The following is a 19,721-nucleotide window of genomic DNA, read 5'->3' as shown; positions in this document are numbered from 1 at the left end:
ACTAAATGCAGACACAAGTCTAACACTATTCAACCCATCTCTACCAGCCTTTTCATAACAAACCACTAAGCTATCTAAACCAGTTTCCACACTTATATAAATAGAGAAAAACTTCACCCTATATAACCTATCTCAGAAAACAAACAAAATCAATTAATATTGCATTAACTGGCAACCCCCCATTCATAAAATCAACTTCTTTCCTTCCACACCAACCATCGTATTTCTTTGCTCGCACATAATCTTTAATCTAAAGTTATTAAATGATATTACTCACCTCACTCTCCTTCTTCTTTCTTTCTCCTTCCTTCCTTCCTTCCTTCCTTCCTTCCTTCCTTCCTTCCTTCCTTCCCTCTAACTCGTTGCAGTTGTTCAGCTTCGACCCATCAAACCCGGACTCGACTGACTCACTTCTGCTGCTCGTTCCAAGGCTTTTTCCTCATACGATGTTGGCTGGTGTGAAGTAATTACTGCAATTCAAATTAACACGATTCATTAATGTACATAACCAATTAACATAATCGTCTCCTACTTGATTTTGACTAGTTGATAGGGTTGTTTTTGGTCTCCCCGAAGGGAGTGGACCGATCCCAGAGGTACTGCAATACCGGGCCGATCCGCGGCAAAGGTGGAGCAAGCTCCTAGCACTTCGCCATGTTGCAAAAATCAGTTTAATATCGAGGATCCCACATGGGGATCGTATCAGATATTAAGCTGATAAGAACAGATACTACACTTTGATCTTAGCCAAAAGGCCGAGAAGCGATAGGATGCATGGTTGCTCTGCAACACCAGGCAACAATTGCGGCTAGAAACCACGTAGCGAGTTTCAATTGCAAAAGGGCATGTGATTATCGTTGAGTATATTCGAATTCAAGCATACATATAAACGCCATGCAGTAAAGGCTTTAACCATTTCTTACCTGATCAATGAATTTATATATATATGCAAATTCATGATATTACATGGTTTCATTCATGAGTAGTGAATATGTAACTGGCGGCAAAGTGGTAAACAGACTCGCGTGGCGTTTCACGAATTCGCTCCTGGCCAGGGAGTATAGCGCTTAACTCTAATACATAAACCTCCATTTGTCATGTGTCTTAAGGTAGCTACAGCTTTTGAAAAGTACAATAACGAATTAAAAGTGCAAGGGGCCTGTTACGCCAACGCTCGTCAAAAAATATAAATAGGAGACGTTCTCTCTCTGATACCATAACAGAAAACGAACAGCACTATTACGCGCCAACTATTCCATTTTTGTATATATATCACGACTTTTTCACATCTAACACTTTGCTTGATACATCGTTTTCACAAACCGGAGACGAGGCGAAGCGAGGCAGGGCTGGGTGGCGAGAGGCTAGAGGCTAGAGGCTAGAGGCGAGAGGCGAGAGGCGAGAGGCGAGAGACGAGAGACGAGAGACGAGAGACGAGAGACGAGAGACGAGAGACGAGAGACGAGAGACGAGAGACGAGAGACGAGAGACGAGAGACGAGAGACGAGAGACGAGAGAGAGACTAGAGACGAGAGACGAGAGACGAGAGACGAGAGACGTGACGTGATGCCATGCCATGCCATGCCATGCCATGCCATTCAATGCCTTGTGATTCAATACCATGCAGTTCAATGCGATGCGATGCAATGACATGCGATTCGATGCCATGCGAGGCGAGGCGAGGCGATGCATCATCTAACATAACGGGATTCCCTGGAAAACGACTCTGTTGTTGAATGAACAACAAAGTTAAGATATAAGAAGATGTAAGTAATTCGAGAAGTCTGAGTACTGTAGGTACTATAGCAAATTCATTGCTTAATATATGTGAATGTGTAAGGAATCCATCCATCGCTTTTACCGAGTATACAAATACTCGCTCATTGTTGGTGTTTAGGGAGGTAAATGAAGTATTGCAAAGCTAATTACGAAACTAGCTTTCACAATGACATTTGGTGGTTGGTCGCTTTGCAAATTATAGTAGATTCTATATCAATTTTATTCGTTATTTTACGTGAATGAATGTGTGCCTGCATACATTGCCTAAATAAAGAATGTAAATATACGTCGGTGGTGTTTAGAGGGGTGAATGAAGCATTTGAAATCTAAATAGGAAACTAGCATTCAAATGGAGAGGGGTGAGAGTGCAGGTGCGCTTGAACTTGGGTGGGTTCTGGGTTTCATTGACGTATATATTACAGGTGAATGTGTGCATCGAATGCTCGATTGAAGTATATAAATACACATTGTTAGTGTGTATTGAGGTAAATGATGGATTGTAAAGCTAATCAAGACACTGGAATTCACTTTGAGGCTAGTGGCTGGCCGGCTGGCAGGCAAGCGTGGAAGTGGCAAACGATCGTTGAGTTGCCGTGTAAAACCACACCAAAGCAACACCTCCCTCCATCTCAAGTCGAATTTCGTCTTTATTACGCATTGGTACATTCCAGCAATGGTAAATTAAATAGATAAACGTCTAATCTTGATGTATGTATGAATATAATTTCGCCGTCAGAGCCGACTAAGGAATTCCGAGTGATATACACACACACTCCTCCCTCCCTCCCTCCCTCACAAGGGAGAGTGAGTAATTCTGTAAAAAAAAGAAGAGCATGCCAACAATGGGTTAACTATTATAGTTAGGTTCTCGATCATAGTAAACCCGTTGATTTAGAGTTTATTTGCACAATGACTACGTCATATTAGATGCCATTTAAATACCAAATCCAGTTCTCCACTAAATGCAGACACAAGTCTAACACTATTCAACCATCTCTACCAGCCTTTCATAACAAACCACTAAGCTATCTAAACCAGTTTCCACACTTATATAAATAGAGAAAAACTTCACCCTATATAACCTATCTCAGAAAACAAACAAAATCAATAATATTGCACTAACTGGCAACCCCCCCCCCATTCATAAAATCAACTTCTTTCCTTCCACACCAACCATCGTATTTCTTGCTCGCACAAATCTTTAATCTAAAGTTATTAAATGATATTACTCACCTCACTCTCCTTCTTTCTCCTTCTTTCTCCTTCCTTCTTCCTTCCTTCCTTCCTTCCTTCCTTCCTTCCTTCCCTCTAACTCGTTGCAGTTGTTCAGCTTCGACCCATCAAACCCGGACTCGACTGACTCACTTCTGCTGCTCGTTCCAAGGCTTTTTCCTCATACGATGTTGGCTGGTGTGAAGTAATTACTGCAATTCAAATTAACACGATTCATTAATGTACATAACCAATTAACATAATCGTCTCCTACTTGATTTTGACTAGTTGATAGGGTTGTTTTTGGTCTCCCCGAAGGGAGTGGACCGATCCCAGAGGTACTGCAATACGGGCCGATCCGCGGCAAAGGTGGAGCAAGCTCCTAGTCACTTCGCCATGTTGCAAAAATCAGTTTAATATCGAGGATCCCACATGGGGATCGTATCAGATATTAAGCTGATAGAGAACAGATACTACACTTTGATCTTAGCCAAAAGGCCGAGAAGCGATAGGATGCATGGTTGCTCTGCAACACCAGGCAACAATTGCGGCTAGAAACCACGTAGCGAGTTTCAATTGCAAAAGGGCATGTGATTATCGTTGAGTACTATTCGAATTCAAGCATACATATAAACGCCATGCAGTAAAGGCTTTAACCATTTCTTACCTGATCAATGAATTTATATATATATGCAAATTCATGATATTACATGGTTTCTTCATGAGTAGTGAATATGTAACTGGCGGCAAAGTGGAAACAGACTCGCGTGGCGTTTCACGAATTCGCTCCTGGCCAGGGAGTATAGCGCTTAACTCTAATACATAAACCTCCATTTGTCATGTGTCTTAAGGTAGCTACAGCTTTTGAAAAGTACAATAACGAATTAAAAGTGCAAGGGGCCTGTTACGCCAACGCTCGTCAAAAAATATAAATAGGAGACGTTCTCTCTCTGATACCATAACAGAAAACGAACAGCACTATTACGCGCCAACTATTCCATTTTTGTAATATATCACGACTTTTTCACATCTAACACTTTGCTTGATACATCGTTTTCACAAACCGGAGACGAGGCGAAGCGAGGCAGGGCTGGGTGGCGAGAGGCTGAGGCTAGAGGCGAGGCGAGAGGCGAGAGGCGAGAGGACGAGAGACGAGAGACGAGAGACGAGAGACGAGAGACGAGAGACGAGAGACGAGAGACGAGAGACGAGAGACGAGAGACGAGAGACGAGAGACGAGAGACGAGAGGACTAGAGACGAGAGACGAGAGACGAGAGACGAGAGACGTGACGTGATGCCATGCCATGCATGCCATGCCATGCCATTCAATGCCTTGTGATTCAATACCATGCAGTTCAATGCGATGCGATGCAATGACATGCGATTCGATGCCATGCGAGGCGAGGCGAGGCGATGCATCATCTAACATAACGGGATTCCCTGGAAAACGACTCTGTTGTTGAATGAACAACAAAGTTAAGATATAAGAAGATGTAAGTAATTCGAGAAGTCTGAGTACTGTAGGTACTATAGCAAATTCATTGCTTAATATATGTGAATGTGTAAGGAATCCATCCATCGCTTTTACCGAGTATACAAATACTCGGTCATTGTTGGTGTTTAGGGAGGTAAATGAAGTATTGCAAAGCTAATTACGAAACTAGCTTTCACAATGACATTTGGTGGTTGGTCGCTTTGCAAATTATAGTAGATTCTATATCAATTTTATTCGTTATTTTACGTGAATGAATGTGTGCCTGCATACATTGCCTAAATAAAGAATGTAAATATACGTCGGTGGTGTTTAGAGGGGTGAATGAAGCATTTGAAATCTAAATAGGAAACTAGCATTCAAATGGAGAGGGGTGAGAGTGCAGGTGCGCTTGAACTTGGGTGGGTTCTGGGTTTCATTGACGTATATATTACAGGTGAATGTGTGCATCGAATGCTCGATTGAAGTATATAAATACACATTGTTAGTGTGTATTGAGGTAAATGATGGATTGTAAAGCTAATCAAGACACTGGAATTCACTTTGAGGCTAGTGGCTGGCCGGCTGGCAGGCAAGCGTGGAAGTGGCAAACGATCGTTGAGTTGCCGTGTAAAACCACACCAAAGCAACACCTCCCTCCATCTCAAGTCGAATTTCGTCTTTATTACGCATTGGTACATTCCAGCAATGGTAAATTAAATAGATAAAACGTCTAATCTTGATGTATGTATGAATATAATTTCGCCGTCAGAGCCGACTAAGGAATTCCGAGTGATATACACACACTCCTCCCTCCCTCCCTCCCTCCTCACAAGGGAGAGTGAGTAATTCTGTAAAAAAAAGAAGAGCATGCCAACAATGGGTAACTATTATAGTTAGGTTCTCGATCATAGTAAACCCGTTGATTTAGAGTTTATTTGCACAATGACTACGTCATATTAGATGCCATTTAAATACCAAATCCAGTTCTCCACTAAATGCAGACACAAGTCTAACACTATTCAACCCATCTCTACCAGCCTTTTCATAACAAACCACTAAGCTATCTAAACAGTTTCCACACTTATATAAATAGAGAAAAACTTCACCCTATATAACCTATCTCAGAAAACAAACAAAATCAATTAATATTGCACTAACTGGCAACCCCCCCCCATTCATAAAATCAACTTCTTTCCTTCCACACCAACCATCGTATTTCTTTGCTCGCACATAATCTTTAATCTAAAGTTATTAAATGATATTACTCACCTCACTCCTTCTTCTCCTTCTTCTCCTTCCTTCCTTCCTTCCTTCCTTCCTTCCTTCCTTCCTTCCTTCCCTCTAACTCGTTGCAGTTGTTCAGCTTCGACCCATCAAACCCGGACTCGACTGACTCACTTCTGCTGCTCGTTCCAAGGCTTTTTCCTCATACATACGATGGCTGGTGTGAAGTAATTACTGCAATTCAAATTAACACGATTCATTAATGTACATAACCAATTAACATAATCGTCTCCTACTTGATTTTGACTAGTTGATAGGGTTGTTTTTGGTCTCCCCGAAGGGAGTGGACCGATCCCAGAGGTACTGCAATACCGGGCCGATCCGCGGCAAAGGTGGAGCAAGCTCCTAGCACTTCGCCATGTTGCAAAAATCAGTTTAATATCGAGGATCCCACATGGGGATCGTATCAGATATTAAGCTGATAAGAACAGATACTACACTTTGATCTTAGCCAAAAGGCCGAGAAGCGATAGGATGCATGGTTGCTCTGCAACACCAGGCAACAATTGCGGCTAGAAACCACGTAGCGAGTTCAATTGCAAAAGGGCATGTGATTATCGTTGAGTACTATTCGAATTCAAGCATACATATAAACGCCATGCAGTAAAGGCTTTAAACCATTTCTTACCTGATCAATGAATTTATATATATATGCAAATTCATGATATTACATGGTTTCATTCATGAGTAGTGAATATGTAACTGGCGGCAAAGTGGTAAAACAGACTCGCGTGGCGTTTCACGAATTCGCTCCTGGCCAGGGAGTATAGCGCTTAACTCTAATACATAAACCTCCATTTGTCATGTGTCTTAAGGTAGCTACAGCTTTTGAAAAGTACAATAACGAATTAAAAGTGCAAGGGGCCTGTTACGCCAACGCTCGTCAAAAAATATAAATAGGAGACGTTCTCTCTCTGATACCATAACAGAAAACGAACAGCACTATTACGCGCCAACTATTCCATTTTGTATATATATCACGACTTTTTCACATCTAACACTTTGCTTGATACATCGTTTTCACAAACCGGAGACGAGGCGAAGCGAGGCAGGGCTGGGTGGCGAGAGGCTAGAGGCTAGAGGCGAGAGGCGAGAGGCGAGAGGCGAGAGGCGAGAGACGAGAGACGAGAGACGAGAGACGAGAGACGAGAGACGAGAGACGAGAGACGAGAGACGAGAGACGAGAGACGAGAGACGAGAGACGAGAGACGAGAGACGAGAGACGAGAGACTAGAGAACTAGAGACGAGAGACGAGAGACGAGAGACGAGAGACGTGACGTGATGCCATGCCATGCCATGCCATGCCATGCCATTCAATGCCTTGTGATTCAATACCATGCAGTTCAATGCGATGCGATGCAATGACATGCGATTCGATGCCATGCGAGGCGAGGCGAGGCGATGCATCATCTAACATAACGGGATTCCCTGGAAAACGACTGTTGTTGAATGAACAACAAAGTTAAGATATAAGAAGATGTAAGTAATTCGAGAAGTCTGAGTACTGTAGGTACTATAGCAAATTCATTGCTTAATATATGTGAATGTGTAAGGAATCCATCCATCGCTTTTACCGAGTATACAAATACTCGGTCATTGTTGGTGTTTAGGGAGGTAAATGAAGTATTGCAAAGCTAATTACGAAACTAGCTTTCACAATGACATTTGGTGGTTGGTCGCTTTGCAAATTATAGTAGATTCTATATCAATTTTATTCGTTATTTTACGTGAATGAATGTGTGCCTGCATACATTGCCTAAATAAAGAATGTAAATATACGTCGGTGGTGTTTAGAGGGGTGAATGAAGCATTTGAAATCTAAATAGGAAACTAGCATTCAAATGGAGAGGGGTGAGAGTGCAGGGTGCGCTTGAACTTGGGTGGGTTCTGGGTTTCATTGACGTATATATTACAGGTGAATGTGTGCATCGAATGCTCGATTGAAGTATATAAATACACATTGTTAGTGTGTATTGAGGTAAATGATGGATTGTAAAGCTAATCAAGACACTGGAATTCACTTTGAGGCTAGTGGCTGGCCGGCTGGCAGGCAAGCGTGGAAGTGGCAAACGATCGTTGAGTTGCCGTGTAAAACCACACCAAAGCAACACCTCCCTCCATCTCAAGTCGAATTTCGTCTTTATTACGCATTGGTACATTCCAGCAATGGTAAATTAAATAGATAAACGTCTAATCTTGATGTATGTATGAATATAATTTCGCCGTCAGAGCCGACTAAGGAATTCCGAGTGATATACACACACACCTCCCTCCCTCCCTCCCTCCCTCACAAGGGAGAGTGAGTAATTCTGTAAAAAAAGAAGAGCATGCCAACAATGGGTAACTATTATAGTTAGGTTCTCGATCATAGTAAACCCGTTGATTTAGAGTTTATTTGCACAATGACTACGTCATATTAGATGCCATTTAAATACCAAATCCAGTTCTCCACTAAATGCAGACACAAGTCTAACACTATTCAACCCATCTCTACCAGCCTTTTCATAACAAACCACTAAGCTATCTAAACCAGTTTCCACACTTATATAAATAGAGAAAAACTTCACCCTATATAACCTATCTCAGAAAACAAACAAAATCAATTAATATTGCACTAACTGGCAACCCCCCCCCCATTCATAAAATCAACTTCTTTCCTTCCACACCAACCATCGTATTTCTTTGCTCGCACATAATCTTTAATCTAAAGTTATTAAATGATATTACTCACCTCACTCTCCTTCTTTCTCCTTCTTTCTCCTTCCTTCCTTCCTTCCTTCCTTCCTTCCTTCCTTCCTTCTTCCCTCTAACTCGTTGCAGTTGTTCAGCTTCGACCCATCAAACCCGGACTCGACTGACTCACTTCTGCTGCTCGTTCCAAGGCTTTTTCCTCATACGATGTTGGCTGGTGTGAAGTAATTACTGCAATTCAAATTAACACGATTCATTAATGTACATAACCAATTAACATAATCGTCTCCTACTTGATTTTGACTAGTTGATAGGGTTGTTTTTGGTCTCCCCGAAGGGAGTGGACCGATCCCAGAGGTACTGCAATACCGGGCCGATCCGCGGCAAAGGTGGAGCAAGCTCCTAGCACTTCGCCATGTTGCAAAAATCAGTTTAATATCGAGGATCCCACATGGGGATCGTATCAGATATTAAGCTGATAAGAACAGATACTACACTTTGATCTTAGCCAAAAGGCCGAGAAGCGATAGGATGCATGGTTGCTCTGCAACACCAGGCAACAATTGCGGCTAGAAACCACGTAGCGAGTTTCAATTGCAAAAGGGCATGTGATTATCGTTGAGTACTATTCGAATTCAAGCATACATATAAACGCCATGCAGTAAAGGCTTTAACCATTTCTTACCTGATCAATGAATTTATATATATATGCAAATTCATGATATTACATGGTTTCATTCATGAGTAGTGAATATGTAACTGGCGGCAAAGTGGTAAACAGACTCGCGTGGCGTTTCACGAATTCGCTCCTGGCCAGGGAGTATAGCGCTTAACTCTAATACATAAACCTCCATTTGTCATGTGTCTTAAGGTAGCTACAGCTTTTGAAAAGTACAATAACGAATTAAAAGTGCAAGGGGCCTGTTACGCCAACGCTCGTCAAAAAATATAAATAGGAGACGTTCTCTCTCTGATACCATAACAGAAAACGAACAGCACTATTACGCGCCAACTATTCCATTTTTGTATATATATCACGACTTTTTCACATCTAACACTTGCTTGATACATCGTTTTCACAAACCGGAGACGAGGCGAAGCGAGGCAGGGCTGGGTGGGTGGCGAGAGGCTAGAGGCTAGAGGCGAGAGGCGAGAGGCGAGAGGCGAGAGGCGAGAGACGAGAGACGAGAGACGAGAGACGAGAGACGAGAGACGAGAGACGAGAGACGAGAGACGAGAGACGAGAGACGAGAGACGAGAGACGAGAGACGAGAGACGAGAGACGAGAGACTAGAGACTAGAGACGAGAGACGAGAGACGAGAGACGAGAGACGTGACGTGATGCCATGCCATGCCATGCCATGCCATGCCATTCAATGCCTTGTGATTCAATACCATGCAGTTCAATGCGATGCGATGCAATGACATGCGATTCGATGCCATGCGAGGCGAGGCGAGGCGATGCATCATCTAACATAACGGGATTCCCTGGAAAACGACTCTGTTGTTGAATGAACAACAAAGTTAAGATATAAGAAGATGTAAGTAATTCGAGAAGTCTGAGTACTGTAGGTACTATAGCAAATTCATTGCTTAATATATGTGAATGTGTAAGGAATCCATCCATCGCTTTTACCGAGTATACAAATACTCGGTCATTGTTGGTGTTTAGGGAGGTAAATGAAGTATTGCAAAGCTAATTACGAAACTAGCTTTCACAATGACATTTGGTGGTTGGTCGCTTTGCAAATTATAGTAGATTCTATATCAATTTTATTCGTTATTTTACGTGAATGAATGTGTGCCATTGCCTAAATAAAGAATGTAAATATACGTCGGTGGTGTTTAGAGGGGTGAATGAAGCATTTGAAATCTAAATAGGAAACTAGCATTCAAATGGAGAGGGGTGAGAGTGCAGGTGCGCTTGAACTTGGGTGGGTTCTGGGTTTCATTGACGTATATATTACAGGTGAATGTGTGCATCGAATGCTCGATTGAAGTATATAAATACACATTGTTAGTGTGTATTGAGGTAAATGATGGATTGTAAAGCTAATCAAGACACTGGAATTCACTTTGAGGCTAGTGGCTGGCCGGCTGGCAGGCAAGCGTGGAAGTGGCAAACGATCGTTGAGTTGCCGTGTAAAACCACACCAAAGCAACACCTCCCTCCATCTCAAGTCGAATTTCGTCTTTATTACGCATTGGTACATTCCAGCAATGGTAAATTAAATAGATAAACGTCTAATCTTGATGTATGTATGAATATAATTTCGCCGTCAGAGCCGACTAAGGAATTCCGAGTGATATACACACACACTCCTCCCTCCCTCCCTCCCTCCCTCACAAGGGAGAGTGAGTAATTCTGTAAAAAAAAGAAGAGCATGCCAACAATGGGTAACTATTATAGTTAGGTTCTCGATCATAGTAAACCCGTTGATTTAGAGTTTATTTGCACAATGACTACGTCATATTAGATGCCATTTAAATACCAAATCCAGTTCTCCACTAAATGCAGACACAAGTCTAACACTATTCAACCCATCTCTACCAGCCTTTTCATAACAAACCACTAAGCTATCTAAACCAGTTTCCACACTTATATAAATAGAGAAAAACTTCACCCTATATAACCTATCTCAGAAAACAAACAAAATCAATTAATATTGCACTAACTGGCAACCCCCCCCCCATTCATAAAATCAACTTCTTTCCTTCCACACCAACCATCGTATTTCTTTGCTCGCACATAATCTTTAATCTAAAGTTATTAAATGATATTACTCACCTCACTCTCCTTCTTTCTCCTTCTTTCTCCTTCCTTCCTTCCTTCCTTCCTTCCTTCCTTCCTTCCTTCCTTCCCTCTAACTCGTTGCAGTTGTTCAGCTTCGACCCATCAAACCCGGACTCGACTGACTCACTTCTGCTGCTCGTTCCAAGGCTTTTTCCTCATACGATGTTGGCTGGTGTGAAGTAATTACTGCAATTCAAATTAACACGATTCATTAATGTACATAACCAATTAACATAATCGTCTCCTACTTGATTTTGACTAGTTGATAGGGTTGTTTTTGGTCTCCCCGAAGGGAGTGGACCGATCCCAGAGGTACTGCAATACCGGGCCGATCCGCGGCAAAGGTGGAGCAAGCTCCTAGCACTTCGCCATGTTGCAAAAATCAGTTTAATATCGAGGATCCCACATGGGGATCGTATCAGATATTAAGCTGATAAGAACAGATACTACACTTTGATCTTAGCCAAAAGGCCGAGAAGCGATAGGATGCATGGTTGCTCTGCAACACCAGGCAACAATTGCGGCTAGAAACCACGTAGCGAGTTTCAATTGCAAAAGGGCATGTGATTATCGTTGAGTACTATTCGAATTCAAGCATACATATAAACGCCATGCAGTAAAGGCTTTAACCATTTCTTACCTGATCAATGAATTTATATATATATGCAAATTCATGATATTACATGGTTTCATTCATGAGTAGTGAATATGTAACTGGCGGCAAAGTGGTAAACAGACTCGCGTGGCGTTTCACGAATTCGCTCCTGGCCAGGGAGTATAGCGCTTAACTCTAATACATAAACCTCCATTTGTCATGTGTCTTAAGGTAGCTACAGCTTTTGAAAAGTACAATAACGAATTAAAAGTGCAAGGGGCCTGTTACGCCAACGCTCGTCAAAAAATATAAATAGGAGACGTTCTCTCTCTGATACCATAACAGAAAACGAACAGCACTATTACGCGCCAACTATTCCATTTTTGTATATATATCACGACTTTTTCACATCTAACACTTTGCTTGATACATCGTTTTCACAAACCGGAGACGAGGCGAAGCGAGGCAGGGCTGGGTGGCGAGAGGCTAGAGGCTAGAGGCGAGAGGCGAGAGGCGAGAGGCGAGAGGCGAGAGACGAGAGACGAGAGACGAGAGACGAGAGAAGAGACGAGAACGAGAGACGAGAGACGAGAGACGAGAGACGAGAGACGAGAGACGAGAGACGAGAGACGAGAGACGAGAGACTAGAGACTAGAGACGAGAGACGAGAGACGAGAGACGAGAGACGTGACGTGATGCCATGCCATGCCATGCCATGCCATGCCATTCAATGCCTTGTGATTCAATACCATGCAGTTCAATGCGATGCGATGCAATGACATGCGATTCGATGCCATGCGAGGCGAGGCGAGGCGATGCATCATCTAACATAACGGGATTCCCTGGAAAACGACTCTGTTGTTGAATGAACAACAAAGTTAAGATATAAGAAGATGTAAGTAATTCGAGAAGTCTGAGTACTGTAGGTACTATAGCAAATTCATTGCTTAATATATGTGAATGTGTAAGGAATCCATCCATCGCTTTTACCGAGTATACAAATACTCGGTCATTGTTGGTGTTTAGGGAGGTAAATGAAGTATTGCAAAGCTAATTACGAAACTAGCTTTCACAATGACATTTGGTGGTTGGTCGCTTTGCAAATTATAGTAGATTCTATATCAATTTTATTCGTTATTTTACGTGAATGAATGTGTGCCTGCATACATTGCCTAAATAAAGAATGTAAATATACGTCGGTGGTGTTTAGAGGGGTGAATGAAGCATTTGAAATCTAAATAGGAAACTAGCATTCAAATGGAGAGGGGTGAGAGTGCAGGTGCGCTTGAACTTGGGTGGGTTCTGGGTTTCATTGACGTATATATTACAGGTGAATGTGTGCATCGAATGCTCGATTGAAGTATATAAATACACATTGTTAGTGTGTATTGAGGTAAATGATGGATTGTAAAGCTAATCAAGACACTGGAATTCACTTTGAGGCTAGTGGCTGGCCGGCTGGCAGGCAAGCGTGGAAGTGGCAAACGATCGTTGAGTTGCCGTGTAAAACCACACCAAAGCAACACCTCCCTCCATCTCAAGTCGAATTTCGTCTTTATTACGCATTGGTACATTCCAGCAATGGTAAATTAAATAGATAAACGTCTAATCTTGATGTATGTATGAATATAATTTCGCCGTCAGAGCCGACTAAGGAATTCCGAGTGATATACACACACACTCCTCCCTCCCTCCCTCCCTCCCTCACAAGGGAGAGTGAGTAATTCTGTAAAAAAAGAAGAGCATGCCAACAATGGGTAACTATTATAGTTAGGTTCTCGATCATAGTAAACCCGTTGATTTAGAGTTTATTTGCACAATGACTACGTCATATTAGATGCCATTTAAATACCAAATCCAGTTCTCCACTAAATGCAGACACAAGTCTAACACTATTCAACCCATCTCTACCAGCCTTTTCATAACAAACCACTAAGCTATCTAAACCAGTTTCCACACTTATATAAATAGAGAAAAACTTCACCCTATATAACCTATCTCAGAAAACAAACAAAATCAATTAATATTGCACTAACTGGCAACCCCCCCCCCATTCATAAAATCAACTTCTTTCCTTCCACACCAACCATCGTATTTCTTTGCTCGCACATAATCTTTAATCTAAAGTTATTAAATGATATTACTCACCTCACTCTCCTTCTTTCTCCTTCTTTCTCCTTCCTTCCTTCCTTCCTTCCTTCCTTCCTTCCTTCCTTCCTTCCCTCTAACTCGTTGCAGTTGTTCAGCTTCGACCCATCAAACCCGGACTCGACTGACTCACTTCTGCTGCTCGTTCCAAGGCTTTTTCCTCATACGATGTTGGCTGGTGTGAAGTAATTACTGCAATTCAAATTAACACGATTCATTAATGTACATAACCAATTAACATAATCGTCTCCTACTTGATTTTGACTAGTTGATAGGGTTGTTTTTGGTCTCCCCGAAGGGAGTGGACCGATCCCAGAGGTACTGCAATACCGGGCCGATCCGCGGCAAAGGTGGAGCAAGCTCCTAGCACTTCGCCATGTTGCAAAAATCAGTTTAATATCGAGGATCCCACATGGGGATCGTATCAGATATTAAGCTGATAAGAACAGATACTACACTTTGATCTTAGCCAAAAGGCCGAGAAGCGATAGGATGCATGGTTGCTCTGCAACACCAGGCAACAATTGCGGCTAGAAACCACGTAGCGAGTTTCAATTGCAAAAGGGCATGTGATTATCGTTGAGTACTATTCGAATTCAAGCATACATATAAACGCCATGCAGTAAAGGCTTTAACCATTTCTTACCTGATCAATGAATTTATATATATATGCAAATTCATGATATTACATGGTTTCATTCATGAGTAGTGAATATGTAACTGGCGGCAAAGTGGTAAACAGACTCGCGTGGCGTTTCACGAATTCGCTCCTGGCCAGGGAGTATAGCGCTTAACTCTAATACATAAACCTCCATTTGTCATGTGTCTTAAGGTAGCTACAGCTTTTGAAAAGTACAATAACGAATTAAAAGTGCAAGGGGCCTGTTACGCCAACGCTCGTCAAAAAATATAAATAGGAGACGTTCTCTCTCTGATACCATAACAGAAAACGAACAGCACTATTACGCGCCAACTATTCCATTTTTGTATATATATCACGACTTTTTCACATCTAACACTTTGCTTGATACATCGTTTTCACAAACCGGAGACGAGGCGAAGCGAGGCAGGGCTGGGTGGCGAGAGGCTAGAGGCTAGAGGCGAGAGGCGAGAGGCGAGAGGCGAGAGGCGAGAGACGAGAGACGAGAGACGAGAGACGAGAGACGAGAGACGAGAGACGAGAGACGAGAGACGAGAGACGAGAGACGAGAGACGAGAGACGAGAGACGAGAGACGAGAGACGAGACTAGAGACTAGAGACGAGAGACGAGAGACGAGAGACGAGAGACGTGACGTGATGCCATGCCATGCCATGCCATGCCATGCCATTCAATGCCTTGTGATTCAATACCATGCAGTTCAATGCGATGCGATGCAATGACATGCGATTCGATGCCATGCGAGGCGAGGCGAGGCGATGCATCATCTAACATAACGGGATTCCCTGGAAAACGACTCTGTTGTTGAATGAACAACAAAGTTAAGATATAAGAAGATGTAAGTAATTCGAGAAGTCTGAGTACTGTAGGTACTATAGCAAATTCATTGCTTAATATATGTGAATGTGTAAGGAATCCATCCATCGCTTTTACCGAGTATACAAATACTCGGTCATTGTTGGTGTTTAGGGAGGTAAATGAAGTATTGCAAAGCTAATTACGAAACTAGCTTTCACAATGACATTTGGTGGTTGGTCGCTTTGCAAATTATAGTAGATTCTATATCAATTTTATTCGTTATTTTACGTGAATGAATGTGTGCCTGCTAATAAAGAATGTAAATATACGTCGGTGGTGTTTAGAGGGGTGAATGAAGCATTTGAAATCTAAATAGGAAACTAGCATTCAAATGGAGAGGGGTGAGAGTGCAGGTGCGCTTGAACTTGGGTGGGTTCTGGGTTTCATTGACGTATATATTACAGGTGAATGTGTGCATCGAATGCTCGATTGAAGTATATAAATACACATTGTTAGTGTGTATTGAGGTAAATGATGGATTGTAAAGCTAATCAAGACACTGGAATTCACTTTGAGGCTAGTGGCTGGCCGGCTGGCAGGCAAGCGTGGAAGTGGCAAACGATCGTTGAGTTGCCGTGTAAAACCACACCAAAGCAACACCTCCCTCCATCTCAAGTCGAATTTCGTCTTTATTACGCATTGGTACATTCCAGCAATGGTAAATTAAATAGATAAACGTCTAATCTTGATGTATGTATGAATATAATTTCGCCGTCAGAGCCGACTAAGGAATTCCGAGTGATATACACACACACTCCTCCCTCCCTCCCTCCCTCCCTCACAAGGGAGAGTGAGTAATTCTGTAAAAAAAAGAAGAGCATGCCAACAATGGGTAACTATTATAGTTAGGTTCTCGATCATAGTAAACCCGTTGATTTAGAGTTTATTTGCACAATGACTACGTCATATTAGATGCCATTTAAATACCAAATCCAGTTCTCCACTAAATGCAGACACAAGTCTAACACTATTCAACCCATCTCTACCAGCCTTTTCATAACAAACCACTAAGCTATCTAAACCAGTTTCCACACTTATATAAATAGAGAAAAACTTCACCCTATATAACCTATCTCAGAAAACAAACAAAATCAATTAATATTGCACTAACTGGCAACCCCCCCCCCATTCATAAAATCAACTTCTTTCCTTCCACACCAACCATCGTATTTCTTTGCTCGCACATAATCTTTAATCTAAAGTTATTAAATGATATTACTCACCTCACTCTCCTTCTTTCTCCTTCTTTCTCCTTCTTCCTTCCTTCCTTCCTTCCTTCCTTCCTTCCTTCCTTCCCTCTAACTCGTTGCAGTTGTTCAGCTTCGACCCATCAAACCCGGACTCGACTGACTCACTTCTGCTGCTCGTTCCAAGGCTTTTTCCTCATACGATGTTGGCTGGTGTGAAGTAATTACTGCAATTCAAATTAACACGATTCATTAATGTACATAACCAATTAACATAATCGTCTCCTACTTGATTTTGACTAGTTGATAGGGTTGTTTTTGGTCTCCCCGAAGGGAGTGGACCGATCCCAGAGGTACTGCAATACCGGGCCGATCCGCGGCAAAGGTGGAGCAAGCTCCTAGCACTTCGCCATGTTGCAAAAATCAGTTTAATATCGAGGATCCCACATGGGGATCGTATCAGATATTAAGCTGATAAGAACAGATACTACACTTTGATCTTAGCCAAAAGGCCGAGAAGCGATAGGATGCATGGTTGCTCTGCAACACCAGGCAACAATTGCGGCTAGAAACCACGTAGCGAGTTTCAATTGCAAAAGGGCATGTGATTATCGTTGAGTACTATTCGAATTCAAGCATACATATAAACGCCATGCAGTAAAGGCTTTAACCATTTCTTACCTGATCAATGAATTTATATATATATGCAAATTCATGATATTACATGGTTTCATTCATGAGTAGTGAATATGTAACTGGCGGCAAAGTGGTAAACAGACTCGCGTGGCGTTTCACGAATTCGCTCCTGGCCAGGGAGTATAGCGCTTAACTCTAATACATAAACCTCCATTTGTCATGTGTCTTAAGGTAGCTACAGCTTTTGAAAAGTACAATAACGAATTAAAAGTGCAAGGGGCCTGTTACGCCAACGCTCGTCAAAAAATATAAATAGGAGACGTTCTCTCTCTGATACCATAACAGAAAACGAACAGCACTATTACGCGCCAACTATTCCATTTTTGTATATATATCACGACTTTTTCACATCTAACACTTTGCTTGATACATCGTTTTCACAAACCGGAGACGAGGCGAAGCGAGGCAGGGCTGGGTGGCGAGAGGCTAGAGGCGAGAGGCTAGAGGCGAGAGGCGAGAGGCGAGAGGCGAGAGCGAGAGACGAGAGACGAGAGACGAGAGACGAGAGACGAGAGACGAGAGACGAGAGACGAGAGACGAGAGACGAGAGACGAGAGACGAGAGACGAGAGACTAGAGACGAGAGACGAGAGACGAGAGACGAGAGACGTGACGTGATGCCATGCCATGCCATGCCATGCCATGCCATTCAATGCCTTGTGATTCAATACCATGCAGTTCAATGCGATGCGATGCAATGACATGCGATTCGATGCCATGCGAGGCGAGGCGAGGCGATGCATCATCTAACATAACGGGATTCCCTGGAAAACGACTCTGTTGTTGAATGAACAACAAAGTTAAGATATAAGAAGATGTAAGTAATTCGAGAAGTCTGAGTACTGTAGGTACTATAGCAAATTCATTGCTTAATATATGTGAATGTGTAAGGAATCCATCCATCGCTTTTACCGAGTATACAAATACTCGGTCATTGTTGGTGTTTAGGGAGGTAAATGAAGTATTGCAAAGCTAATTACGAAACTAGCTTTCACAATGACATTTGGTGGTTGGTCGCTTTGCAAATTATAGTAGATTCTATATCAATTTTATTCGTTATTTTACGTGAATGAATGTGTGCCTGCATACATTGCCTAAATAAAGAATGTAAATATACGTCGGTGGTGTTTAGAGGGGTGAATGAAGCATTTGAAATCTAAATAGGAAACTAGCATTCAAATGGAGAGGGGTGAGAGTGCAGGTGCGCTTGAACTTGGGTGGGTTCTGGGTTTCATTGACGTATATATTACAGGTGAATGTGTGCATCGAATGCTCGATTGAAGTATATAAATACACATTGTTAGTGTGTATTGAGGTAAATGATGGATTGTAAAGCTAATCAAGACACTGGAATTCACTTTGAGGCTAGTGGCTGGCCGGCTGGCAGGCAAGCGTGGAAGTGGCAAACGATCGTTGAGTTGCCGTGTAAAACCACACCAAAGCAACACCTCCCTCCATCTCAAGTCGAATTTCGTCTTTATTACGCATTGGTACATTCCAGCAATGGTAAATTAAATAGATAAACGTCTAATCTTGATGTATGTATGAATATAATTTCGCCGTCAGAGCCGACTAAGGAATTCCGAGTGATATACACACACACTCCTCCCTCCCTCCCTCCCTCCCTCACAAGGGAGAGTGAGTAATTCTGTAAAAAAAAGAAGAGCATGCCAACAATGGGTAACTATTATAGTTAGGTTCTCGATCATAGTAAACCCGTTGATTTAGAGTTTATTTGCACAATGACTACGTCATATTAGATGCCATTTAAATACCAAATCCAGTTCTCCACTAAATGCAGACACAAGTCTAACACTATTCAACCCATCTCTACCAGCCTTTTCATAACAAACCACTAAGCTATCTAAACCAGTTTCCACACTTATATAAATAGAAAAACTTCACCCTATATAACCTATCTCAGAAACAAACAAACAAAATCAATTAATATTGCACTAACTGGCAACCCCCCCCCCATTCATAAAATCAACTTCTTTCCTTCCACACCAACCATCGTATTTCTTTGCTCGCACATAATCTTTAATCTAAAGTTATTAAATGATATTACTCACCTCACTCTCCTTCTTTCTCCTTCTTTCTCCTTCCTTCCTTCCTTCCTTCCTTCCTTCCTTCCTTCCTTCCTTCCCTCTAACTCGTTGCAGTTGTTCAGCTTCGACCCATCAAACCCGGACTCGACTGACTCACTTCTGCTGCTCGTTCCAAGGCTTTTTCCTCATACGATGTTGGCTGGTGTGAAGTAATTACTGCAATTCAAATTAACACGATTCATTAATGTACATAACCAATTAACATAATCGTCTCCTACTTGATTTTGACTAGTTG

General features: G+C 42.2%; 2 long non-coding RNA genes and 7 other non-coding genes across 9 annotated transcripts; all 9 read right to left on the bottom strand.

Annotated features, from left to right (window-relative positions):
• Positions 1–307: 307 nt before the first annotated feature.
• On the bottom strand, positions 308–8,551 carry LOC138362321 (uncharacterized). The gene is made up of 3 exons (XR_011227570.1): positions 8,483–8,551; positions 3,013–3,203; positions 308–470 (listed from the first exon to the last, which is right to left on the bottom strand). It is a non-coding gene; the product is annotated as an uncharacterized lncRNA (long non-coding RNA).
• On the bottom strand, positions 575–767 carry LOC138362328 (U2 spliceosomal RNA). Its single transcript, XR_011227576.1, has one exon. It is a non-coding gene; the product is annotated as a U2 spliceosomal RNA (small nuclear RNA).
• Positions 3,308–3,501, bottom strand: LOC138362329 (U2 spliceosomal RNA). Its single transcript, XR_011227577.1, has one exon. It is a non-coding gene; the product is annotated as a U2 spliceosomal RNA (small nuclear RNA).
• LOC138362327 (U2 spliceosomal RNA) lies at positions 6,029–6,221 on the bottom strand. Its single transcript, XR_011227575.1, has one exon. It is a non-coding gene; the product is annotated as a U2 spliceosomal RNA (small nuclear RNA).
• LOC138362320 (uncharacterized) lies at positions 8,540–19,653 on the bottom strand. Its single transcript, XR_011227569.1, has 5 exons — positions 19,451–19,653; positions 16,720–16,910; positions 13,980–14,171; positions 11,231–11,422; positions 8,540–8,673 (listed from the first exon to the last, which is right to left on the bottom strand). It is a non-coding gene; the product is annotated as an uncharacterized lncRNA (long non-coding RNA).
• Positions 8,778–8,970, bottom strand: LOC138362325 (U2 spliceosomal RNA). The gene has a single exon (XR_011227574.1). It is a non-coding gene; the product is annotated as a U2 spliceosomal RNA (small nuclear RNA).
• On the bottom strand, positions 11,527–11,719 carry LOC138362324 (U2 spliceosomal RNA). Its single transcript, XR_011227573.1, has one exon. It is a non-coding gene; the product is annotated as a U2 spliceosomal RNA (small nuclear RNA).
• On the bottom strand, positions 14,276–14,468 carry LOC138362323 (U2 spliceosomal RNA). Its single transcript, XR_011227572.1, has one exon. It is a non-coding gene; the product is annotated as a U2 spliceosomal RNA (small nuclear RNA).
• LOC138362333 (U2 spliceosomal RNA) lies at positions 17,015–17,207 on the bottom strand. Its single transcript, XR_011227582.1, has one exon. It is a non-coding gene; the product is annotated as a U2 spliceosomal RNA (small nuclear RNA).
• Positions 19,654–19,721: the final 68 nt, after the last annotated feature.

This window comes from Procambarus clarkii, unplaced genomic scaffold, assembly GCF_040958095.1.
Source record: "Procambarus clarkii isolate CNS0578487 unplaced genomic scaffold, FALCON_Pclarkii_2.0 HiC_scaffold_1631, whole genome shotgun sequence".
Lineage (NCBI taxonomy): Eukaryota > Metazoa > Arthropoda > Malacostraca > Decapoda > Cambaridae > Procambarus > Procambarus clarkii.
Note: the sequence above shows the minus strand (reverse complement) of the source record. Positions and strands in the feature narration are given on the sequence as shown.